At 41.2% G+C, this 27118-nt stretch overlaps 1 protein-coding gene across 2 annotated transcripts in view; it reads left to right on the top strand.

Annotated features, from left to right (window-relative positions):
• Positions 1-27118, top strand: part of SLC35A5 (solute carrier family 35 member A5) — a 167118-nt gene that overhangs the window by 55543 nt on the left and 84457 nt on the right. For both annotated transcript variants that reach the window (XR_008482759.1, XR_008482758.1), the window contains exons 7-8: positions 24534-24579; positions 25116-25243. The gene's annotated coding sequence lies outside the window, so the exon portion shown is untranslated. The remainder of the gene's footprint in view (positions 1-24533; positions 24580-25115; positions 25244-27118) is intronic.

Raw genomic sequence — 27118 nt, 5'->3', positions numbered from 1 at the left:
GTGCATCCCTGTGATTCTTCTGGAAGGGGAAAATGAAGGAGGCAGGGTAGGCTACTTTGCAGCTGAGGTCCACCATAGTGTGAGACAGCCAAACAAAAAGCTCAGAGCCCCGAAAAAAATAAAGAATTGCTTAGATGGCTTTTGGACTGGCTTATAAATGTGCTGCAGGGGCTTAATTCTGCTACAAGGCATTTAATTAACCCTGGCCCCCAAACCTGTCACCTGCAGTACAGGAGGGCTGCCTCCTATGCCAGAGCCAGCAGACACCAGCTTGAAGGGCATTTCCACCACGTTGCTCTGCACAGCATGGACAGCATGGACATGACTTCTGCTCTACCATTGCCTCACAGGAAATATGATAGTGCTTGAACATTTTCAGGGGTGTTACTCAGTGATCAGTTCAACAGGTCAGGTTCGGGTACAGCAAGGAGAAATCAGCCTAAGTTCAGTAAAGAAGACTTACATTAGATATATAAGAAAGGTAGAAAAAAACAAACAAAAAAATCTTTTTAGCTGTAAGGGTAGTTAAGTTATGGTTGTCTAGGGACTTGTAGAATTATTGCTCTTACAAGGTTCATGAGAAGGGTGGATAGGTAAAAACTGAAGAAATAGGATCCCAAAATTTCACTGCATTTCCACAGTAATTTTGTGGATGACCACCAATTCAAATGCTTTTTAGTTTTGACTATATTCAGCTGCTTGCAATCACCTGTCTTTTCATTTTGTCTCCCCACCTTCCCACATATAGGTGTTTTCCTGTATTCTGTATTCCTCTTGAGGCATTTCAGATGAAAACACTGAGTGATTTTAGTGTTTCTGTGATTTCTGTACATCAAATTTGACATTGTCATTGTAGAGTAGCAAAGTTCAGCATTTAGCTGTTGTTTCGTATGGCTTCTAGCATAGCAAGATTTTTGTCTTTTCTGTCACTGAAACCGCAAATGATAATAGAATCTATGATTCTAGAATCATAGAATGTGCTGAATTGGAAGTGATCCACATGAATCATCAAAGACCAGCTCCTGGCCCTGCAAAGGACACCCCAAGAGTCACACCCTGTGCCTGAGAGCATTGTACAAACACTTTCTGAACTCTGCCAGGCTTGGTGCTGTGACCACTTCCTTGGGGAGCCTGTTCCAGGGCCCAGCCACCCTCTGGGGGAAGAACCTGTTCCTGATATCCAACCTAAATCTCTCCTGATACAACTTCGGGCCACCCCCTCAGGTCTCATCACTGGTCACCAAGAGAGGAGATCAGTGCCTGCCCCTCCCCTTCCTCTCACAAGGAAGCTGTAACTGCAGTGAGGTCTCCCCTCAGTCTCATCTCCTCTAGGCTGAGCAGCCCAAGTGACCTCAGCTGCTCCTCATACAGCTTCCCCTCAAGGCATGGCACTGTCTTCATAGCCCTTCTTTGCACATCCTCTCATAGCTTTATATTTTTCTTATATTTGTGTTGTCCAAAACTGCAAACAGGATTCAAGGTGAGGCCACTCCAGTGCAGAGCAGAGAGGGAACATGTTACAGGAGAAATAACAATAATAACAATAATAATAATAATAATAATAATCATCATCATCATCATCATCATCATCATCACTATTATCAGTCTTCTAGAAATAACTCAGCTTTATCTTTAGCTGCAGTTAAGCATTAAAGAGAGCCAGGGATGTTTGTGGTGTTGAGCTGGATGAAATATTACCTCTTGACTACGGCAGGATAACTGCAATGTGGAAGGTACAGTATGTTTCAGTTGAGAGGTCCGTGACTGATTATGTAAAGCTTCATGAGAAACACATTTGGTGTGTCATAAGTACTCACCAGAGAGCAGCAGGTCAGCAGTGAGATCTCATGCTTTGGAAGGATACACTGTGCTACATGCATTTTTGAGCTAGAGTAACCAGTTTTTTCGAAAGGAATCCGCTGAAGACTTGGGATGCAATCAAACCTCATGTGTCAGCTACCCACGTCAGCTGCCCAGTGAGCAGGACCAGCACTGTAAGTCTGTGTGTGCTCAAACCCTGACCCTGAACAGAACAGATTGAAGGCAAAAGGAGAAGTGAGGGTTAAGTCATGTGTCCTACTTAGCTACTCAGTGTCTTTGAGCAAACCCCAACCATCCTGTGCTTGACTTTCCAGAGGCATTACTGTCCCTAATGAGGAAGAAGAGGCTTAGTTCCTCCTCTGTCTGCATAGGGCCACACGCTGCTTCTGCATTAGCATCCAGACTTACAGCCCAAACAGTGTCATGTAGCACAACAGCCAAGGTTTCCTGTGGGAAAACTGGCAGCCCTCAGGAACCTCCTCCAGGTTCCTGTCAGCCCTGGAGAGGCTGCCAGCCCCCCACTCCTTAGTCTGGGACTGTGACCCTCCATCACCCTGGGCACTGACTGTCCTGGGGCTGCAGCCCCTGTGGGAGCCCTGCAGGCACTGGGACTGTCCCTTCAGGGGAGCTGTGTCTGGGTGGGCAGTGTGTGTTCTGAGCTCTTGAAACACCTCTGGGTCCAAAGCCAATATCCTCAGGCTGGGGTAAATCAGAAGTTAGGGGTTGCTTGTGAAGCTTGAATTGTGACACTTTTAAGGACACTGGGATTCATTCAGCGCACACTTTGGCAGTGTGTCCAGCCTGCCATGAGCATGTTGTCTGAGATAGTGGACGAAGGTGAGGGAAACATCAGCCCTCTTAACTCAACTTGTGTAGACATTGTTTGGAGGTAATGGAGAATCAGGACCAGTCAGGACCGACACAGATTTCCATGGCACAGTATCTGGTATTAGGTAATGGCTGCTGCCCTTGGATTGAACTGCCTCTGCCCAAGTTGTGCCATTTGGTAAGAATAATGGTCAAGATTTGGTGGAGTATTTGGTTTTGAGGCTGATGTGTAGATAATGTGGGGAACATGCCCTTTTTAAAGTGTTTCAACCTGAACACGTGGCCTCTTTGTTCTCTCTGCTTTCCAGAGTCCCCTGGAGGTGTAAACCCTTCTGTGGTGCTTCCTCCTCCACGTGCAGTTCCTCCCCACCACCGAGGTGCTTACCAGCTGCTGCTTTTCAGACTTTTCAGTCAATGAGGCAATAAAGAAGAATTACAATTTAAACTAGTCCATAGGATGCTGATGACATTTCCCCCTACTGTATTTTAGACCATGCTGGCTCAAGCCATCTTGTATCTATCCAAAGTTAGTGCAGACAAGGCAAGCTTTGATCTTTCCAAAAGTGCAGTGGTGTACGTCTGCCGTAATGTGATGTCTCCTCTATCATGGCTGAGCCTGGAACACAATAACATCTTATAGAGGGCTTTGGAGTTTAGACTACAGCCCATTTATTTATTTTGCTGGAGCAGTGTCCCATAAGGAAAATCCTAGGCTGGGTTTAAAGAGCCAGACAATGGAGCAGCCGTCACATTTAGATGTTGCTTTTGAAACAATACCCTAATGCTACATCACTTTGCTTTGCTGGGTTCTGCTTCTACTTGCCAATGGCAGAAATCACAAGATCAGAATTAGTGAAAAGGACTTTAGGGCTGTTTAGTGCAGAGCATGTTGAAAATGAAAACACCCACTCAACTCTGCTGCAAAAGTAGCTCTCTGGTTCCTAGGTTTCTTCTTGATCAGTGGATAGAGGCATTACCTCACACTAAGCAGGGAGTCAGGCTGTGTGTCTCAGACTTCTGCAGGAAAATAGAAATGTTACACTTACAGTAAATATTAATAGAGGCAAATGTATGTAAAAAATTTAGACCATCTATTACCATGGAAAGGGCCTTGAGACTCCAGTATTTATAGAAAAGGAAAAGAGACATGTCTAGTCTTACTGTCTGTGAAAAGAATCTTAAAACATTTTTGGAGTCTACAGATAGCCCAAAATAACAGCTTAAAATTGTATGACTTGCTGTATTTACAGCCTATTGATTTGTAATGATAAAATGAAAAAAAAAGACAAAATACTAAGTATTTTGTAACAATATATTCTATTGGAGTTTTTTTTAAACTGGGTTTTAGTGAAGAATTTTAATGCTGTTTTCCTTGCTCTATTTGCCAATCTTCTCCTGCTCCCAGTTTAAAAAAAAATACAAAAGTCATAAATATAAACAGGTAAAAGCAGCTGCATATTGCAAAGGGGCTTGGGGTAAATAACTTTTTCATTTATTAAAAAATTATGGAAACCATGACTGACATTGGTAAACAAAAACATGAAAAAGCATTGGAAAGCAAACACTTGAAATTTATTCTGTAAAGTGAGCTTTTAATTCTCATTAGCTTGAGTAGAGCAATTTATCTAAGAGTTCTGTTGTTGGCTTCCCTGCAAAATTAGGCACTTTTTACAGATTGCTGAATATCCTAAGCATCTAAAAGGACTTACATGGCACTTAAGCACCTCTGAAACTGCTAAATCTTACTTGCTGTCTTAAAATCAGTGATTTCTACAATACATTTTTCTGCAGGGATTTTGGAATCTGGAGTTATGTATGCACATACATCTGTATATATATGTCCAAGACAGAAATTGAGATATTAGGGCAAAGGGAATTCTGCATTATTTATTAATTTCCTGATGAATCCCTTCACATTGTTAGTACTTTTCAGATTTATGAACTCCTTGAGATCTGTCACGTCAGATTGCTGCAAATATGGGATTCTTGCTGTGAAAATTAGGGCTAGTTAGATATGGATTACATGCATTTTTGCTAGTAATTACAGGAACAGCACATTTGGTGAGCTGTCATTTGACAGGGGTACAAGTATGGCAGGTCAAGCAGGGTGACAGAAATTACTGGGAGCAGCTCTTTCAGCCAAGTTTGGTTTTTAAAGGACCAAGTCAGCAGTAAGAGACCAAAATGAAAGAGTCTAAAATCTAAACCAGAACAGCCAAGACTTTGTGTGATACTCTACCTAACTGCTTAAATCTTTCTGATTACTGCTTTCTGTGTTTATTATGAATGAGTACAGAGTTTCTGAGCTCTTGCTCTGAATATGAACCCACAGCCCTGCATATGTGCAGCTGTTAAGATCCATTTAGAACTTATTTTGTGCAAAGGGATACTCTATTGGATAAACTGAGAAATACCAGGTGATAACAGAGCTGAAAACATAACACGTGCTTGGGGACAAGGCAGAGGCTGTGGACCCAACTGGAAGGCTGAAATGACTAATTTCTGTATGATTAACTATGTGATCTTTGAAAAGCCTGCACTGCAGGAGCTTCATACCTCCAAGATTTTTGTGAGATACCAACAGCATAGGTCTATGTGGTCTTTTTGCAGAATGATTCAAAGCCTGGAAACCTTACCTTGGGAGTAGAGATACAAGAGGCTTAATCTATTCATTTTAGCAAAGAGAAGGTGAAGAGGTGGCTTGGTCAGAACCCACAAGACTTTAGTGTGGTAGAAGGTTTCTGTGAACAAAGAACTCTTTTATGCAGCAGGGAGAAGCATAATAAACCCTGTGTCTGGAAGCTGCAGCTCAGTTTATACAGATGGGAACTGAGGTGCAAAATCATGGGCTTGAGGCAGGAATCACTGGCAGAAATTCTATGCCTGGTGTTACACTGAGGATCAGACTAGGTCATCACAACCAGCACTCTTGGCTTTGAAATCTGTGTGCCTATGATTAACGTGATTCCCACATTATATGCACACATCAGCATTGCATTTAGTCACTGAAGAAGAGAGAGAATGTATTCAATTAGCTCTGGGCTTTCTGCCTAAAAGGGGAAAATGAAGTGAGATTTTGTGTAAGGACAACCCTGGTAACACTGAAAAACACCATGGAATTACTAGCATTTGGGCAGATTGGACAGGTTTTCAAGGCCCAGCACAAAAGACCCTGCAGAAAGATCTCTGTTCACTGAGCTGCACAGAGAGAAGGCCAGAGCAGTCATGGAAAGGGACCTGTGGGTGCTGGTCAATGGAAAGTTGAACCTGGGCCAGCAGTGCCTGGAGCCAGGAGGGCCAGCCCTGTCCTGGGGGCATCAGGCCGAGCATCACAGCCGGGCAGGGGAGGGGATTGTCCTGCTCTGCTCTGAGCTGGGGCGGCCTTGCCTCCAGTACTGGGGGCAGTTCTGGGTGCCACAATGTAAGAAAAATATAAATCTATTAGAAAATGTGCAAAGAAGGGCTATGAAGATGGTGCAAGGCCTTGAGGGGAAGCCATATGGGAAGACTGAGGTCACTTAGCCTGGAGAGGAGCAGACTGAGGACAGAGCTCACTGCAGTTACAGCTTCCTTGTGAGAGGAAGAGGAGGGGCAGGCACTGATCTCTTCTCTGTGCTGAACAGTGACACAACCCGAGGTGATGCCCTGAAGCTGTGTCTGGGGAGGTTTAGGTTGGATATCAGGAACAGGTTCTTCCCCCAGAGGGTGACTGGGCCATGGAACAGGCTCCCCAGGGAAGTGGTCACAGCACCAAGCCTGGCAGAGTTCAGGAAGTGTCTGGACAATGTTGTCAGGCACATGGTGTGATTGATGGAGATGGTCCTGTGCAGGATCAGGAGTTGGCCTTTGATGGTCCTTGTGGGTCCCTTCCAACTCTGCACATTCTATGGTTCTGTGATACCATGTGGGGCTTAGTTGTGGCCCCAGAAAGCATTTGACATGCTTAGATGAACAAAACAGATGTTGACAGGGCTATGCTAGAACCCTTTATTTCATTCAAATCCAGTTTAAATATAAAGGAAAATATACTTTTTTTATCGTCTATTAAAAAAGGGTGGTATGGATTATTATGATGGTGATGGGAAGGAACTGCATTCTCTCCAGAGCAGCCCTGGTTTAAATGTTTTGGTTTGCTGGAAAACTCCTAAGTCCTTGTAGGAACCTGAAGAGAGTCACTTTAAAGTGTTCCTGACTCACATTAAAGGAATTCATTGCATTTTCAATGCAATTTTCAAGGCTAAAAGATAATGATTTTCAAACACAAAGTAATTTGTCTTTGAAAAGGCAAGCAAGATACCATTTTTTAACCTGCACTTTCAAATCTCATTGAAGTACTTAGAGGGTATTAAAATGAATTTTTTGGTGATTCAGAGAGAAAAAGTTTTAAAAATAATTATGGTGCATGAATAGTGTTCAGTCCTTTGACAGTTTTTTAAGATTGGAAGTACTTTGAAGTTGTTTATCTCAGAATTACAGACTGGGTAAATTTGGAAGGCTCCACAGTGGGTCATCTGGTCCAGCCTCCCTGTTCAAGCAGGGTCATCCCAGAGCCCATGGCACAGGATTGCAGCCATATAGATCTGGAATATCTCCAGTGAGGGAGACTCCACAATCTCTCTGGGCAACCTGTTCCAGTGCTTGGTCACCTGCACAGTGGGGAAGTTCTTCCTTATGTTCAGATGGAATCTCCTGCACATCAGTTTCTTTCCATTTTCTCTTCTCCTTTTGCTTGGCAACACCCAGCAGAGCTTGGGTCCATCCTCTTGACACCCTCTTTTAATGTGCAGGACCCTGCATTTGCCTTTGTTGAATTTCAGCAGGTCCCTCTCTGCCCCCCGGGCCCTTCTGAAGTGCTGCACAGCCCTCTGGTCACTCCTCCCAGCTTTGGGTCATCAGTGAACCTGCAGTGAAGGTGTCTGCCCCTTCACCCAAGGCATCAATGAATGGGACAAAAAATTACTTTCTGTACAGTCTTAATTTCTGCTGCCATGGGATGCTAAGGCATCTGTAGTTGTCACCCACATACACAGGCAAGTCCTTTCAATGCAGCTGTTTATTTTGCTTTTCCATTTTTTCCATCAGAGTGCTGAGTTATTGCATACCAGCACTTGTATTTGTTGAACATTTCCTATCATCTACCTCCAAGGTCCTCTGTTTAAGCAGAACACTAAGGCATGGATAATTGAACTCACTCATTTGGGAGCTTGGGTTGTTGTTGCCTTCTCTTCTCTCTTGCAAACTGTCATTTTAAAAGATCACAGTTGTTTTTGACAAGTTGTGTAATGTGGTCTTGGCTTTTCTCATTCTGTTTTCCAGTCACCTTGCAAAGGAAGTATCCTGTGGAGTCATGCTTTTGATCTCACCTAGGATGCTGGGTCTGCACTATGCACATCTGAAATAGCTGGTTTAGGCCCTTTTCATTTTCATCTTGTTGCTTTTGGCAGGGAAAAAAGTGTTCAAAAGTAAGAGAATTTGTTCCTGTCCGATTTGAAAACTGAATGGCTCACTGTTTGGTTTTTTTCTTTTTAAAAGTCCCTTACATGGGACTGTTTTTTGAGGGCTTGTGATCATGCATGTAGTTTGCTTTCTGTCTAGCCACAGCAGTTTACCAATTACAAAAGAGTCTTTCAGCACCTGACCCTATATTCAGGGCAAGCTCTGCAACCTTTAATTGTTTAATTACTGGTCCTAGCTTAAAAATATTTAACCGCGCTTTCTCAGGTAACTCCGTTACTATTCAGGAAGCATCCCCATCAAATATTTTCACTCATTTTCCTTTAATATTTTACCTAGTAAAAGGAAGCAAAGGGCATCTGTGGCAGTGAGCAGCTCAGCTTCAAAATACTTCCAAATAGCCCTCATCTTCTCAACTAATGAAATAAAAGCCATTCCCTGAATCCTCTTATACACTATGCTGTGTGTGGCCGATGTGCTTTCTGCTGAGGAGGGGTGTGAGTGGTGGAGAAAAAGAAAAAAGACCTTGTATCTTTTATTGCTTCTTTGTTTAGTGGTGAGTGGGAAATCCTTTCATCTGAAAACTTGTGTATTCTCTTTTTCTCCTTGAAAGGGTGGAGTCAAATATAACCCCAAGCTGGGTATGAAGGTACTTTAAATACAGTTACAAACAGTACACAGAACAAAGACTGCTTGTCCTGACTTCCAATGTTAAAAAAAAAAACCCCAAAACCAAAACTAACAAAATGAGAGAAACAAAGAACCAAAGAAGCAAAGAAAAAAGGTGATGAATAAAGGTGAAAGGCAGTGCCTCTAAAACTACTTGAAATATATTCTTTTTAACATCAGTTAACAGTGGAAGGTGGCACTGACAGAAATAAAATCTAGTGGGTTTGCAGATTTTGACACAATGTGGGGAAAATTGATCTACTGACTTGTTTTTATTCTTTTAGTGACATTCAGCCACTCCTGCTAGAGGAAGATGAGTTACCATTTGTTTGCCACCTTTATCAGGCTGTCAACTGACCTCTTCTAGTTTATTTCTGGTAGGATTTCCAATAGTGTTGGAAGCTAAAAGATTAAGAATATGCTGCTTCAACCTTAACCTTTTCTGTTAGAGATAAACAAGAGTGAACATAAAGTACATCAGCAGCACTTTTAAGGAGCCACTTTTTAGGCTGTAGCTTGCTCTTAAAGTCAGCATTGCACTTGGCTCAAATGATGAGATACTGACATTAAATGCTACTCAGGCAGAGACAGCATTAATATTTTCAATGCCTTATGAAAAAGGAAAGAATGTAAACTAATTCTATTTCTCTTGTGATGAAGTTCCTTCATAATATCTGAGCAAAATCAAGGCTGTTTCAGCACTTAGACAAAATGTAATTTTCTGCTGTTTATTTGGGGCAGGAGCGGAGTGGGAACAATTTTTTAAATGCTTACTGAGAGTCAGCTAATTTTTCTCATCCCTGTTTGAAAGTTTCCAAAAGAAGAGCATGAGGAAATCAGGTTGACTCCCATGGTCAACAGCAGCCAGTGCTAATGAATGCATGTACTGTTGGTTAGTGAAACTCATTATCCCTGTGTGCCAAAACAGAGACAATGGAGACAAAACCCACAGCCTTTCAACTCCAGATATATCACTGGCTAAACTTGCCTCACATGACTAAGAAATTGATTGATCTAAAGGAATTACAATGCAAGAAAAACCCCACTTCTCTATCCTCAATCTTGTCCTCTCCAGCATCTGGCACCGGCTAGATAGTCAGTCTGCAGGGCACCTCACTGGCTGCTCTTATTTAGCTACAGGAAAGACAAAATTTCTGCAGTAGCTGAGCACTAATGCATTAATTCTAGTAGCCCCACTGAAAAGCACCAAAGTGTTAATCCATTCATTTTGCAGATGAAGAAAAGGGTGTCACTTTCACTTCAGCATTAATTTGGTCTGCTTTGAGTCCTACCCCTGCCTGTAAAATAGACTGACATATTTCAATTTTAGAAGGCTCATTTGCCATGTGCTTGCTTTATAGCCCGAGCTGATCTGACTCCTCCACTGTGTGTTGCTACAGCCCTACCCTATGCAGTTCACACCCCAGTTCACAGTGTGGTCAGTGTGGTCAGTGTGGTCACCCTCTATTCTAGCTTCTAACCACAGCAAGCTGTAGGCTATCAAACACCAGGGGCACTGCACTTCATCCAAAGAAGGGTCCTCTTGGGAAAATCTGGAAATGAACAATGCTGACTGGGAAGCAAGAACCAGACCATCTGAGAACTAGACTATCCCCTGTTGGGATAAAACAGGATAGACCAGAGCCATTCCATTACCACAATTTATAATCTGCAGTCTCTCTGTATCTTATAGTGACAGATCTTATGAATGACAACTCCTTCTCAAATGCTCCATCCAGGCGGTGATAAATAACATGAGTAAGTTTAAGCAAAGTTAGGCAGTCCAATGCTTTGCATTCGGTAGAAGTTAATAGGTGTTTCTTGCAGTTCTCTTTTTACTCTTTGGATGGCTTTGGATGGCACTATTTTCCTAGAGGGTGGATAAGGATATGAAGTCTGTAAGGGTAATGTGGTAATTCTTACTGTTACTCATATGAAAGAAAAAAAGTTGTAAAAGCCTGTGAACTAGAACCAATGGGATATATAGAGATTTCCTGCTTCTTGTCACAGGATGTTGACTGAACGACTGTGTCATGACCTAAGGTTATGCCTGGTACCAGCTTAGCTGTATCTCAGCCAGGTCAACCACTGAAGAAAGGTGGACTTTAGGAATTTATTCTATTCAGTTTGCAAGTGGGAGGAGAAAGTTCAGTTTCCTGGTACTGCTACAGCTGAGGAAACACTGTGATATACAGCTATGTTAAGCAGAGATGGAAACCAAAGGAGAGTTATGTACTCATGGTGAATAAGTGAGGCACCAGGAAGATATTTCTGTTGGAAGAAACATAGAAGGGTTTTCACTATTCCTCTCCCCAGTTAAACAGGACTTAAGCAAGTAAAAGAGTTGCACTAAGAAATACCTTTATCTATGTTCCTAACTCCTTCAACAGAAATCTAACTAGGTCCAAAGATTCACCAAACCTGATCCTGCAGAGAGACAAAAGCACAAAGATGTGAGGAAAAAACCACAATTTCAGTAGTTTTTAAGCTGCTGCCTTTCATATTCACTGTAGTCTACTCAATTCTCTTTTACAGTGGAAAAAGAGACATCTGATTGCCCCACCCTGAACATCACAGTGTAATCTTTTCTTTTTATTTAACTTCTGTCTTCGTTCAACAGCCAATTGTATGTCCATCAAATTCTCAGTTTAAAATTTTTCTTAGGCTTAGGGAATTTTTGCTGCCAATCTCAAGAATCCATCTACTTGTCTTGGCTACAAATCTCTGTCATCTTAGACTAATTCCAGCTGGCCAGACTGCAGTGCCCTTGCCTGTGATAAACAGAGTTTTGCTACACAAACTGGCCTGCTCTCATAACGAAGAGATTGTGCTCAGCAGAGGAGGTTTGAGCTAGCTGCAGTAAAATCTATTGTCTTGATATAAAAGTCTGCTCCGTGATAAGAATCTTCCTCATCTGGATGATGAAAATCTGTTCTTTTCTTCCTTTTGTTGACCATGTTGAGTTCTATGGATGTAAACCTGTCCATGTTTAACATGTGATTTTTTATGGCCATTTCTGTGATGGCTTCCTTCAACAGTGAAAGAACCTGTCAGAAAGTAGAGAAATTATCTTTGAGAAGCTGGAGATACTTTTTAAGAGCTATAGGTAATGACAAAATGAAAATTTTGCCAGGACACAATTTTTTAAAACATTTGGTCCAATGATTTTCTAGTTGTTAGGTCTATTTGTTAAAATTTGTGTTCTGTGTTTTAGAAATAGCTGCACTATATTTAGGTGACTATTTATAGAAAATTTAAGCCCTGCTCCTAGAGCTTGTCTCTACTTTTCTCTTTTTTAAAACTTGGTATTTATATCATCTAACCATAGGAAAGTGTGGGCTTCAGGACTGTGGTTCACCGAAGTCCTGAGGGCCTGCCACACAAAGGATGATTTCTCCACTGGTTAAAACCCATCAAAAACATCTTTTCCACTGGGTATGCTGGGAAGAATCTCACTGAAAAAGGCAACTTCTCTAAAGAGGATAGAGTTTTGTGGGATAATTCTGCTGCTACACTGAACTTCTCCCTCAGAAGGATTTTGCCCCTCGCCTCTTGCTTTTTTTATTAAAGACTTTATAACATTTGCTATTATAAATTTTGCTGTTATAAACTCTTCAGCTTTTAATGGAGAATTGAATCTTGGTTTGTTTCTTCTGAGTAAGCTTGCACAGAGGCAAACTGCAGCAGGATTTTGTAGGTTTCAGCAAACCACAAAGGATAAATCACTAGAGTATTTTTCATAAAAGCGAAGAAAAAACCCTATCCTACTCTCTGCTGCTTGAAATTCTTGGTAAGTTGAATGTAAAAAACAGAGACTGTATAGCTTCCATTTCAGAACATCAGAAATGCCAGATCCTCAAGTACTTTTTGACAAGCTCTACCACTTCTGTTGCAAAAATTAGCATCATTTAAAGTAAAAGGCCATTGCCACTTTCATCTGTGTTTTATAAACAGAAATTAACTAAAATTGGAATGTTACCATCTCACCCATCCAACCACTGAGGTTTAGTCATAGGGGAACACTGGTATGAGCCATCCCATGCCCGAACTAGCAGAGCAAAACCAAAATTGGTGAGGTTTTCTGACATCAGACTAAGCCTACCTCTCATAACAGAGATAAGAATGAACTGAAACCTTTTATCTGACTCCCAAACTGCGGTGGTTTAGATAAATAAGGACCTGAGGCCAGGCTACCCACAGAAGGTGGAATGCAGCCACCCGGGTCAGAGTCTGGTCCCAGCAGCAGAGGAGATTTCTTGTAGTTTCTAGGAGAACTGGAATATCTGTCATGCTCAGAAGGCTGCTTTCTACTCAGAGAAACCCCAAATGTTGACACTGTGGTGCCAAGCTACAGTCATTCTGCAGAGCAAGCTCTCTCCTTTGCCAGTCCCAGCAGGGCACTGCAGCTAGCTGTTTGTGGAAGCAATAGTCTCATCCATAATTAGTGGCTGAATGGCTACACATGTAAAATGCTCTTGTAACATTCTCTCCTTGCATTAGTTCTCTTGCTGCAGAAACAAGGATAAGTGACTTTCAGGTTTCATTTGGATTTATTGATCTCATGACCAGCTGTGGCCTCAGAATGGTGCTTGGCACATATGATGTGGCCATTTGATGACATCACTGCTTACTCAAGTGGTCCTGTATTTTTCATCTCCATATTCAAGATAAGTTGGCTTAACTTCCATTAAAAATTATGTTTTATTCAGGATTGAGATAACCTTTCCCAGCCCACAAAGCTTCATCTCTCTCTGCTAATCTTTCAGCTATGTGAAACTTTTTTTTTCTCTAGTGAATAAGCAGTTATCTTAAAGAAGAAATGTGGAAATAACTCTGTGTAAAGGGTAAATATAAGAAAAACAGGGAAACAAGATTAATTCAGTCCCCCAAGCTGTTGTTTAGTTTAGGGTCTCCTAGCCAAATAATGTGTCTATCACACTTGAGGATGTGAAGAATTAGATGACTAAAAGCACATGTGTTCTTGCAGAAAATCTGAGTCTATAAAAATGATGAAATTTGCATTTATGGTGTTTATGCAAGAAAGAGTTTTTGACTGACCTTTGTCCAAGGCACCTTGGAATGCTTTGTGTCAGCTGTCTCTCTAGCAGCAGTGCTCTGTCATTTTCTAATTAAGTCTGTGCAACTGTTCACATTGGAATTAAAACTCAGCAAAAGGTTGCAGGGTGCTGTGTCTTCATTATCTATTTTTCTCATCTTGTGGCTCATGCTGAGTTGCATTCTGCTTAAACAAAGCAATATGGTTCTTACTGTTGAGAGCACAGGACTGCAAACAGCAAGCTAGTCCATGGCTGTGCTGTTGTTTTGTGTAGTACCAGCTGGTTTTTATTGAGGAAACCATACTCTGTAGTTGAATAATTTTGGTCTCTACAGTACTTATTGTTCTGTTATGGAAGGGGTGAAAAAGAGAGTACTAAATACTCTGAAGAGCTAGGAACTGACAGTAACTGGAAGAGTATGTATTGCACAGCTGATGAAGAACCAGATGATCTTTTTTTGTGTGTGTTACTGAAAGCACTGATTGACCTATGTTGAGTTTACTGAGAAGAAAAAATAAGAAGAACTTTCTTCTGTTTTCCTTCTTCTAGTTTCAAAACAATTAGAACATAACACTGCTCTTCAGAAATCCACCAGATTTTTCTTCTCAGAATTGTCCCATTCTATTGCTGCCTAAATTGATAACCACATTTGCAACACCTCACCATGCATCAGTTTCCTCCTCTGTAAAATAACTTGAGCTATTAAAAAGAATTCTTTCTCTTAAGTTTATGACTTACAAACTTTGAGATCTGAGGTTGAAAAAAATGAAGGCCACACTGTAACCACTTAGCAATCTGATTATGGATGGGGCTTAAGTTATGACACTAATGCTGACAGATGTCAGTGAGACAGATATTTTATTTCTTTTGCACATGCATTTCTCTGTGCTCTACCCTGAGGACCTTGAATTTCTCCTTTGCTGAGTGATGAATCTTCCACTGAAAAAAGGTCTTTTGCACATATTAGTAGAGAATTGGGCTGGTGCACTCAGTGAAACTTATTGCTTGGCTCCTATCTCCTATCTACTCTTAGGTACAGCATGCAGGTTGGAAATTATGTCAGCCATGTTTTGTGGCATCTTTTGACAGCAGCCATGAGTTGAATGGACTTTGGGCTGCACCTCCCTACGATGTGGAGTCCTTCTTTGAGTCAGGTCAGAGGGACAGAATCAGTCTGGGATGTGGCAGAGGTACAAAATGTCTCCTTCATCTCTGCCAAGTGAGTTTCTTGGGAGCATATCCCAAAGCAACAAATGGTGTGAGATCAGAGCGCAGCTCTAGGCTTCATCACCCAGTTTTCTACTGTGCTTGTGCCAAAGCAGAAGGTTTGGCTTGCTGGAAAGGAACATCCTTGTGGAATGGGGACACATCTTTTAAATGAATATGGTTGGATGGGGAACAGTGGGAAGGGCTGAGTACAGAATTTATCCTGGTGAACATTTCACATGCTGAAATTTCCCTTGCTAAAGCAAACCAAGCAAAAAAAAAAAAAAAAAAAGGAACAGAAAGAATGGAGGAGTATTTTTGTGATAGAGCTGTGTATCATGTGCTGTGTTATGAAATGAATCCAACTGTATGCAGCAGTCGTTAATTAACTTTTTATTAGGAGGGAAAAAATCAGCTCTACAATGTAGAAGACTATTTAAAAAAAGAAGCATATTGGCTATTTTTGATCCCAAATGCACGAAGGAACCAGACTACGATACATTCCAGTGACTAGAAATATTTTGATTGTAATAAAGAAGTGTAGCTAGTTTTGAGTCATACAAGAAGACATCGCCACATCCTTAGGTTTTATTGCCTTTACTTGCACTGAAAACAAATAGAAATTATTTACTGTGAAATAATGAAGAAATTATGGAACTAAGAATGGCGTCTTTACAGTGAATTTCTGCTTTGGGTGGAACATTCAGAGCTAAGTTGCTAATCTCTTCATAAAGTCTTTAGCTGAATGAGACAAGTCTGTGAAGAAGAATGCTGATTTTGGTCTTAAGATCAGCAGTATATGTGTCCATATCAGAAATTACATAAATAAACCAGGATGAACGTGGAGGCCCTCTTCCTCTTGTTCCCTCTGCTTAAACAATGGCTAAGTTGCCTCTAACCTACCCTCACTCACTCTAATTTTTTTCTGGCAAAAATTCTGGAGTATAATGTTTTCTTTATTTGAAGTTAAAGGAGGATGATTTTTTTTTCAGCTGAGTTAGTAGTCTAGCTTTCCTAACCATAGCTTTCATCTTCACCGAGTAAACTTTTGAACCTGATGGAAATCCCAAAGATTATTGTATTCCTACAAGTTTTGTGCAAAACAGGAGAAAGAAGGTCCAAAGTAATGCCTTTATGAAGGAGAGACAGAAAGTAAGCAGGCTTTATTCGTTTCACCAGCCATGCTCTCTTACACAGGGGTTTGCACAAGCAGACCTTTCATAGAGTGGAAATTACCTTTACCAAAGTGGGAGAAAGCGGGGGAAAGAGTCATATAAAGTCATGACACCAAGATGACACCAAGTAACTATTTTTCTTACAATTTTTGGGCAAAGTGAATGAAACTATTTTGTAAAAATATTGACACCTTCTCCTGCTCCAAGAAAACGTAGACTACAGCATTTACCTAGTCTGTGTCTTTAGAGTTGTGTGCTTCTGTCTCAGAACTGACAGAACAAATTATGTTCAAATTCAGCTATTTTTTAGATTTGCAGAAAGAAGAATGAGAATAAAATTCATTAAATTCATCAGAAAAACATTTGAAGTCATCTTTAAAGAGGTTAATTGGACCTAATTTCTTTCATCTCCCAAGGGAACACAGCAAATGATTTGACACACAGGATCCAGAGAGCAAAAGTGTACAAACCAGTTCAAGCATGTCTTCTCTCAAATTCAGTTACTCCTGAAGCTGAAGTATATTTTATGATAGCAAATTTGTCATCTTGAAGTCTGCTACTCCTGTGTAATTTTTATTAAGAAATAAAATACTTACAGTCATCTTAACTTTTCCTTAATGAAGCCTAGAGGAAGACTGTGGGAAAAGTTTCTTTATAAGATAGGCATTTCTATTTTGATCACAGAATATTCTGAATTGGAAGGGACTCACAATGATCATCAAGTCCAGCTCTTAAATGAATTGTTCATATGAATTGTTTCATATCAATTTTTCAAATGAAATGTTCAGTTGTGATTGAATTCACAACCTTGGTGTTATTATCATCATTCTCTAGCCAACTAATCTCAAGGGGGTAGGAGGTTGCCCAATATTAATAATTTATCATAACATCATATTATTTAAGGATTGTTGTTCAGAATAAACCATAAATTTGAAGTGTAGAACAGAATAAATCATAAAAATGAAGTGTAGAACAGAATTCAAAAGCATTTTGATTCTGTGCAACCATTATGTTGTCACAGGGCATATTTTAATTTTCTCTCCATTAACATCTTCATTGCTTCTAAAACACAGAATCCATACTTTCTTCCCAAACCCCAAACATTTTGTGCCAGTGTTGGAATACATATTGCATAAATCTCTCCAATCCTCCCTGATCTAATATAGATGTAAGTATCTAATACTTTAACAGTAAAATAGTGCATCAGAATGTAGGAGATATTAGGCCATAAACATAGAAAGGGCCCATAGCTAAAGTATTAAAAAATATCTCCTTTTCAATTTCCCAGTTTAATGCTTTAAATTTGAGGAGTGCATTAATGCTTAGTGTGGGACAGAACATGCCATGGGGGGCTGTGGAAATGTTTCATTTGGAGACAAATCCCACTGAGGATTTGCATGTGCCCAAAGCAATGCCCAGCCTCTGCTGTGAGGGGCACACAGCCCGAGACAAGGGTGAGACAAGGGTCTGTCCCCGGGGCCTCGGGCATGACGGGCAGACAAAGAGAGCCGTGCATGAGTTCCCAGCAGATCATAACTTCCTCACTATCACTGCCTGTGTGTCAACAAAGGCTGGGAGCTGTCAGGATACACTGAACTGGGAAAAAGGGAAACTGGAAGCTGCTGGCATCCAGCCCAGGCGTCAAACAACACAGCTATCCTATGTATTTTTTTGTGTATCTGAACAGGGGTTCTGTTTGAGGTCATCTTTAACATCTGTGTATTCACCCGAGGACCAGTCCTATGTATAGCACACTTGTTTATGTTACCCTGATGTGCCAGATACCCTCTGTCCAGGAGATCCACATTTTTGACTCATTTTGTCATTGTTCTTTCCCAGCTCTTGCTGGTAAAGGGCATATCTGTTGCAAGCTGGTACTCTACTGAATTTGCAGTTCATTATATATCAAATATTTCTGAAAACAAATTTCATCGTTTTTGGTCTTTTCACTTGCACACAGTCTCCAGCTTTGTCCTCCTATTTTATTCTCATTATAAAATAAAGTTGACTTGAAGAGATGGGGATTACTTAAAAGAAAACCTCTATGTGTAGGGGAATGGGAAGGAAATACCCCAGGAATAGTTAATTGGGAACTACATTTAAGACTAAGCCATTCAGAGTTGCTTCAAGCCATTTATAAGTTGCTTCATTTCCAGAACTTTCAATTCTTACAGCTCTTATAAGCTATTGCTCTTCCCAATGTAAAAGCTCCATGGTTTATGGTGACTGCCCAGTGATGGCTCACTGGTTACTGCAGTATCTCCTGCCATACAGAAGACATAAGTCTAAACAAATACGGAAAATAAGGATAACTCTGGTTTGGGCAGCTGGATAGATTCCATCCTGTGGTTCACCATGGTCCTCTAGTCCTCCTCATCGTCAGAAATTCTATCTGGCTGGATGAAGGGAGGTCCAGGAAGTCATGTGGCCACACTGGGGCTGCTCTGGACCTCAGGATAAAGATGATGCAGTATGTGTGTTGCGAAATAGCATGATGTTCACAGAGATGGTGTCTGGCACCGGTGTTATCAGTGTATCAACAAAGGCTGGGGGCCATCATTGCAGCGAGGATGCTTTTATATGCCAAGCCTCAAGATAGGGAAGAATTTGTCCATCTGCTTCTCTGCTAGGGCTGTCTGGCACTCCTGAATGACTGTTTCTTTCTACCTTTCTAAGTCTGCCTTTTTGAGCAGAAAGAGTTGGAGCTAAGCTGTAGCACAACAGAGTAGTTACGGCATTTTGGCAGGGCAAGGAAAATCTGGCTCACCAGTGTCAAAGGACTAGGAGCTTCTCTGCCTTCTCTGACAAACCTATGCCTGCACAGTGTAGGAACATACATATCCACACCTGGGATCTAAGCTGCCCTCAAGGCTGTATCCAGGTGCTTGAACTGGAAGGAGCAGACACAGAAGGATCTCAGCAGACTTACAGGACATTTCAGACAGGAATAAAAATTTTGGCAGGTTTCTCCAGTGAGGACCATCAATTTAGACAGGGGAAAAAGTTGCTGTGGCAAACAGCCTGCTGCAAAGGCCTGCAGGGCAAAGCAGAATCGCAGTGCACATTCGAGCAAAACAGATGGGAACGCTGGTGAATGCCTAAAGCTGTGAGGTTCAGGGCCTGCTAGAAACAAGCTGTTCTCATGCAGAAAGGTCCCTGGTGAAGCTGTCAAGTCCTGTTCTGTTCTTCTGAATCAGAAAAGTCAATGTTTGCTCATCCTGGCTCAGCTTCAGCAAAATCATCATAATAGTTTCCTGTGTGGTCTGAGATAAAAAAAAATAGCAGCTCAAAATGGTTTTCTGTTCAGATTCAGTTCAGTACCCTCTCCAAAAGGTAGTCTGGAGGAACCACTAATTCTCAGAGCATACTGGTGTGCCTGGATGGTAAGAGGGAAGGTGTTAATCGCTCTGTGCATTTTGATCTCAATTTTGCCTGAGCTTTGTTGTACCTACCATTGTGCAAATCACTTTGTCACTGCTCCCTACTCACTCAGCAGCTTCACTGGGATGAGCAGGTGGGTCACAGCTTGATTCCTGGTAGGTGAAGACCCGTCTTTACAAAATCACTGCTGTGCTTGTACCTTCACAGAATTAAAGAGGCCACTGGCTGACTAGGTCAAGGAAATGGGCTTCTTGCCCTCAAAAAGGACCCTGGAGATGAGGGTTGCAACACATCAGCATGTGCTGTTGGCAGTAGCCACTGCTATAGCTAATCTTTTAACACGTGGAAGATATCAGGCTCCAGGATCATCCAGGCTCCAGGATCATCAATCAAACATTCATTTATTTTAATGAAAGGAAGGAACGAAGGCTCCAGTTTCCCTGGAAGAGGATGAAGAAAAGCTTGAACTAATGCCAGACTAAAAATTATTAAAGGGAGACTGTCCCTTTCCCCTTCTCTGTAGACAGGTGTGCTACCAGTTCCTGGGTCCCAGACCCTTCATTCACTGGAGCAAAACAGCCATCTTCTGTGCTATTCTTTGTGCTACAAATGCAGTGTTTAGACCAAGGTCAAGCTGGAATTAGTGCTTTTCCCCTTGAGGGATATCACTGCTGGATTATGCCAGAGCCTGTCTGCACTGGGTGAAGTTCCTTTGCTGGATTATCCCTTCCCATCCTGTCTGGCTCCTTGCCCTGTGACCCTCAGCCTATTCATGCAGTGTCCTTAGGGCTCCTGCAGTGCTGGGATCCAGCTGGCAGCCTACCCAGAGCTGCTCTGGTGGAGTTTTTGCTGGGCTGTTCTCCTCTGCCTCGCTCCCACCCTAAAGCCACATGCTTTCATGCTTAATGTACACACAGGCACAGCACATATGGACCTGTACAACAATCTGCTTTATCAGCCTGCACGTTTTCATACATTGAGGGTTTACACTCCCAGCTGCCATGGTTACAGCCTGACTTCACTGGCAGGGAATTAGACTACTGAATGTCTCCTAGACTGTGAAGGCATTTGAAAGGCAGCTGCTTTGCAGTGAGGAAATTTATTTTGTGTAGAAGGAGGCAAAATTATCAAGCTATCAATTTTATCTCATTTTGGGCCAAATCTCCCCAAATTAAAGCCTTTAAAATCCTTGTGCACATGCAACAAATGAGAGAATTTGGACCACAATATTCAAGGCTGGTGCTGTAGATAGGGTGACAGAAGCTCTCTGGTTATGTTGCAATGTACCATACAGCAGTCCCTTTCAGCTGTGTTTGGGCGGTAGAACGCTGCTTCATTTTATAGTGAGGATTCCCCTTTGATTTACAGCTGAACTTGTTCCATTGCTGTCAGTGAGCTGTTCCAAAAGAGGCTTTATTTTCTCTTCTGAGTCCTGCAGTGGCTCTTTCTTTTCCTGGTGAAATTTGTAAAACATCTAGTGAGAAATGTGACAAGAAACAAGGTTTGCTGGATGCATTTATTTTCCATTCAGTCATACCTGTACCACAGGAGAAAGCAACAAGAAGACAACAATAAATTAATAACTGGCATTACTGAACACAGAATTGGACTTACCTGATTTCAATAATTATCATACCGTCTTTAATTTTAGCTTATTTTACTTCTTTCAAAATAACCTGCGAAATAATAGGCAGTCCACTCAGGAAGTGCATTTCTTCCGTCATTTGTTGTACTTCATTTTGTCTTCTGTAAGCAATTTTTTATTTCCAAAAATTTAAGAAATGACGCATAGAATTAGTATAAACTATTCTGATACTTTGTATCCATATATTACTCCTATTAATTGCTTCAGGAAATCTGCTACAGTATCACTAGTCAAGAATAAATAGTGGCTGTTACTTGAAATTATGTCCTTCCACATTTTTTCCCTACATTGCTGAGGAATTAGTTGTGCCTAGCGCAATATACCTCACAGTATATTCTCTCAGTCACTCCCTGTGCCTCTGTGTGGATTTTTTTTTTCCCTATGAAACTTTCATTTCCTTTCTGTATGTCCCCAAATTCCTGGCTATAGTGACTGCTGCAGTGGCTGCCTGGATTCTTCTTTTCTTCTCTCTGAGATGTGAACTGGACTTTAAAGCATACTACTAACCTTTTCAGTCTGATGTTAATCTGGGCTAAGTTTCCCCCTCAGAATTACTGCACGTATGTGACAGCAATAAGATGAAGTCCGTGGTACTCAAAACTGCTCTACAGATTTACACAGCCTCTGTGGCAGTCGTCCAATGTTCAGTAATAATGTAATGGTTTTGGATAATTTCCTGGTTTATCTTAAGCATCTTCATTCTGATCTTAATAGCCTCAGTCTCCCCTGTACAGAAACTTTCTGCTCCTAGTCATATTTGTTACTTAACTCTGGTAAGTCCTCTGTGGCTCTTTTGGAGGTGAATACAGTATTACAGGCAAGTGTGTGCCATTGATTCATATAATGCTTCTATAAATTTCAATGCATTATTTCTCATTCTGACATAATAAACACATTTTTAAGTATTAGGAAATGAGTAGGTAATGCAATACTCGTGTCTTCTAGTCATCCATCACAGAAACTGCCATACATAAAAGAAGCCCATTGTTTCATTTGCAGTTCATCCATTCTGTCCTTTGGTCCCATCAGGACTTTTGGTGTGTCTGTTATCCAGCCTTGGTGGCTTTTTTCTCTTTTGTTTGCTCCTTCAGAACTTCTGGTTTCTAGCATATTATCTTTATTGTCTGAAGAGGCTAATGCCAGACTCAATGCTGTTCATTTAGACAAAGGCCAAGGTGATGAAGTTTTTCTGCAGCCAAGTCCCTTAACTGTGCTCCATTGGAAAAGTGGAAACATTGGAAGCAGCCAGCTGTTTTCAGAAGCACCATGAAAAAATAGATTACAGAAGCATTTTATCGAAAGGAAGGAGGGATGAGAGGAATTACCACTAACATAGGGAGTCTAATCTGTGATGACCAAAACTTGGCTAGTCCTGAATCTCTTTGATTGTTTTGTGCTCCTTGTCACTGTAGTGAACACCTGTATCAAAACAAGCACTAACAGCTCCAGCTGCAGCTTGTTCTGCAGCAAGGCACACTGTGCAATCTACGGATAACTGAAGCCTAAAGCTACACTTAAAGTAGCACTGAGGATCTACACTACCCCTGTGCAGCTCTCACAGTGGGGAAGAAAGATATGGAAAGCTGTTAAACTAGTGCTAAACAAAACTTTAAAGGAATGTACTTACTCCTCAGTGTGAATTCTTGTCCTAATGTAAACACTGGAAAAACTCTCCCTGAATTATTCTGGATTTAACCACAGAACCCTGGAATATTCATGTGAATAAAAATGGGATGTGTTAAAGAAGGCTCCTGGCCAAGGTGATACAGCCTGCCTTGCAAAGTGGTGGTTAGACAGGTTTACAGACAAAGTGTTCACTTTTGGTGTTTATTTTAATATATATTTAAAATTGCTTTGGAAAGGAAAGGATAGAAGTAGACAGGCTTTCACCTTATCTGAGTTATAATCTGGACCTGATTATATATTAATCAGGGTAAATCAATCATGGTGATTGGACCTGTTCCACAGCTTCAATGACCACGACTGACTTACCCTGGTTAACAAGGAAACACTGCAGTAGAGTCTGTATCGTAGCCCTGACCTCAGCCAAAACCTCTCCTTGGGTATGTGCTCAGGTATGCTTTATTGTGCCTGCACTGAATATTTGCAGGCAGGAACAGCAGCCTGAACTGCTCCCAAGTTGAGAGGGAGAGCCAAGGTGCATTATATCATACTTTAGTAATTCAACCAAGAGGCACTTCTACCAAATCTCTGAATTTCTCTTTTCCCTCTTCTTCTGGAAAGAAAGGAAATTTCTACTGTACCAAGTTCTAATCACATTTTGTGACTTTTCTGGATTGCTCAAATGGCCTGTTGGCCTAAGTGAGTTAGGGAATAAAGTATCATTAAAAAGGTAAAAATTAATCCCAGCAGTCTAGTCAGGAAAAAGATGTTTGATCGATATTTTCCCCAATACCCTGCACACAAATGCTCCATCAATAGCTGTCACACTGGTATATAAAGTATTTTTGTGGGAATGTGTAGGTTTGTGTGGACCTTTGTAGAGTCTCAAGATTCTGTGCAACCAGTGAGTTGCTATCTATGTAAACAGATGTTTTGCAGAGAAAAATCTATGATCATTACTTGTCTTCCATTCTATGTGGCCTAGAATTTCACAATAATCTTTAACTCTACTAGCTAGCACTTGCCTTCAAGAAAATCTTCCTGACTCAAAGCCCTCAGCAAAGGAGAGACTATGACACATCCAGTCAAAAGGTTGACATCCCTTTGCAACACATACAATGAGCAATATGCAGCATATATTAGTTGCATATTATCTTTAAACTGAATTTTCCTCAAGATTGATTTCTGGTAATGAGATGCAATGAAGCAGCTGGGCTAGGATTAAGCACATACTGCTTTGGGCAGAAGCACATCGTTACATGCAAGCATGAATCTGGAATCTTAGCTCTGCCTACAAATTCTTCATGATGCAGTGCTTAACTGCTGAAAATGTTGCAAGGAAACCTGAAGATCCTGGGAGTATGGTGTCAGTGACTGAATAAACAAAGCATTTTTTTTTGCCATAGCAGTGCCATTCAAGACGACTTCCTGGAAAGTCTGAGGCAGCATATGTTAATGGCAGAGGCAGACATTTGCTCCAGCATCTGGCTGGCATCCTTTCATTTGTTCATTTGTTTTGTGCAATGTGAGGTCCTTTTCACTTTTTTAATCAGCAGATATATAAATTAATCCTGGCTTAGTGCTTGAGATGTAGTGTACTGTAAAATTAGTATATCATTCTGTAGGAGACTAACATGCCCTCTGATTCAGTTTATCTTCTTTTCTTTTGTGCAGGAACATCTTTGAGGACATTTTAGCACTGAGAGACGGGAAAGGAGAGGTAAAGCCAGTACCTGAACACTCCACAGCTAGGAGAGGACGTGAGAAGTTTGGAATTAGATCCAATCTGGCTTTACATCTATTGTATTGCATTTACCCTTCATGCTTGATCAAAGCACTATTACATTCACATGGGGAAGAAAAGGTTCAACATCTGAATCTGGAAAAAAACTGTGTTAAGTTCCACTCACCATCAGGGATTTACCTTTTTCAAAGCTGATGGCTTACCCACTGACACTGATAAGGAGAATATCCCTTTTCATTGTGTTTCTGTTGTTTTTAATGTTCTGGCCTCTTTGGAATGTTTTAAGCTGAGGCAGAGTGCTTTCCCAGCTAAGCATGTACATTAACCATGTGGAAAAACAAAGCATCTTTTTTGCACCCAAGCCTTTCTATAATTATTCTGTACATTCTATACGTGCCAGGTGAATCAGTCAGACCCCACTGAAGCTGTCTACAGAGGCAGGGGCTTGCTTTGTTTGGTGTCTCGCATAAAATGATTCATATTTTTATGAGAGATTTTGAATTCTCTTACAGAACATCAGCCCTGGTGACTGATCCAGAATTACTGGGACATGTCAGTAACACCTGAACTGCTGTTGCAGAACTGGGTCACTGATGCATAAACCAAATGAGTATAGAGGAAAAGAGGACCACAGTGATGGGTAAGATTTGCAGATTCTCTGAATCTGGGGGTTTTTATGTTATTCCCTAGTTTTTCCACTCTTCATGAACTCATCAAACTCATCTTAAAACAGTTGCTTACATTACTTTGTCAGCTTTAAAGGTGATTCATGACAAGCTACTTTATTGGCTTCTGTACAGCGCTGCAGCTGTGAGGGCAACTTGGAATCAATCCCCTCCTTCATATGAGGGGTCCTGTTACTCACCTGGGCTCTGTTACAAGATGTACCTAAACTGTAATGAGTGCATTAATCAGTGAGTCCACCACTGTTCTTCAAGATGTGAATGTACTTAGCACCTTGTTGAATTTATGTCCTTACTTTAGACATGCAGGCTCTCTTGTAACTAGTTGTGTAGGGTTCTTCAGAACATTAGTAGCACTCCTAACAATTCCAAAAGGTAGTAAAGAAGTATTAAAGATAATAAAGACGTTGAGGTGACAGAAAGGAGTTGAAGGCCTTTGCAGTGTGTGAGATGGTTCCACATGTCAAACAGCAAGCTGAGTTGCCCATTCTGCATGATTATATAATGAAAGACCCTATTGTAACAACGTGATACACCCAGGGAGAAGGGGTTAGAGCTGCTCTGCGAACCTTCAGTCTGAACTTCCTGATCTTTCTGCAATTAAAATTTCAGACAGCCTTGCATGTGTGCATTCTTTACACACTGCATTCCCTGAGAGGGCGTCTGTTTGGATTTTGGGCAAGAGAGTTGAAAACACTGTTGGATAAATAAATGTAAAACAGCTGCAGATGCCATTGTGTAACTATTACTCCTCCCTAAAATTCCTGCAAATACTAAACCTCTGTGTAATGAATGAGTGGTTTACATTAATAAGGTAGTTTGAAAGGTGTTAGGGTGAGGGAAGGGAAAACAAAGCAAGGGATCATGAAGTGCTTATGAACTTGAGTCTGTTTTTCCTTTCACTGGCAGCACAGCCAACTGCTGCACAAAACGCACACTTGTAGCCCTCTACTTTAACTCGCTTTCCTTTACAAATTCCAAGCAGCCCCCACACTTCTGACTGCTAAGCACAGTCTTGCTCTTGAGGCTGTCCAGCAATTGCCTTTGCAGTTGTAAGTGTCAGTCTCCTGTAACGTGTAAGTTACATGCTGCATATCTGAATATGCTGGATGGATGTGTGGTCTTTCTATGACTGAATACTTACAGTGTATGAGGTTCCTCATGCCTCATCTGAGTTTGGACTGAATAACCCAATATAATTTCTGCCTCAAGCATGCCTCAAGAATAGTATTTTGAAGAGAAATGTGAGTCAGTCCCATGTATGAAGGTGTCTCATCTTCTCAGCAAGGTCAATTAGCCCAACTAGATTTCCATGTTAAACTGTTCCTGAAGTAGTTTTTGTACCTGGACAGTGCCAACATAACTCTCTAGGGGCAAGGCCTGAACCTGGGCTTTGTACTTCTCTGCTATCCTTTGTACACAGGCTTTTAAAAGCTGCAAACCTCATCTTTGTGCCTTTGGGCTTCTCTCAGGCACTTTAAAGCTCTTAACAATGTAAGACTGCAGGAACGTGAAAGCAGGAGACAGTACAATTTTCTGCCTGAGCAGTGCTAAAGGCTTTAGTGTAAATGGTCATTAAAGCTCTTTAATTCTGGATAACGCAACACAATCAGTGACACTAAGTCCTTGGAATTCATGGAGGTTTTCTTTTCTTTCCCCAAAAATGAGAACAACCACCCTCCCAGGTCATGGGCTTCTAAAAGGGGAATATTTCCAAATGGAAAATGGACTAAGCTCTGCTCAGAGAGAGCCCTCTCTGGTATGGAAAGAATGAATAAACTATGATATATGTCCTCCAGTACACTGTAACTTCCAAGTGAGCTAACAGCTTT

Source organism: Melozone crissalis, unplaced genomic scaffold (genome assembly GCF_028551555.1).
Source record: "Melozone crissalis strain CALT ecotype California unplaced genomic scaffold, PUWL_Pcris_2 ptg000008l_1, whole genome shotgun sequence".
Classification (NCBI taxonomy): Eukaryota; Metazoa; Chordata; class Aves; order Passeriformes; family Passerellidae; genus Melozone; species Melozone crissalis.
This window is presented reverse-complemented; position numbering and strand designations above follow the sequence as displayed.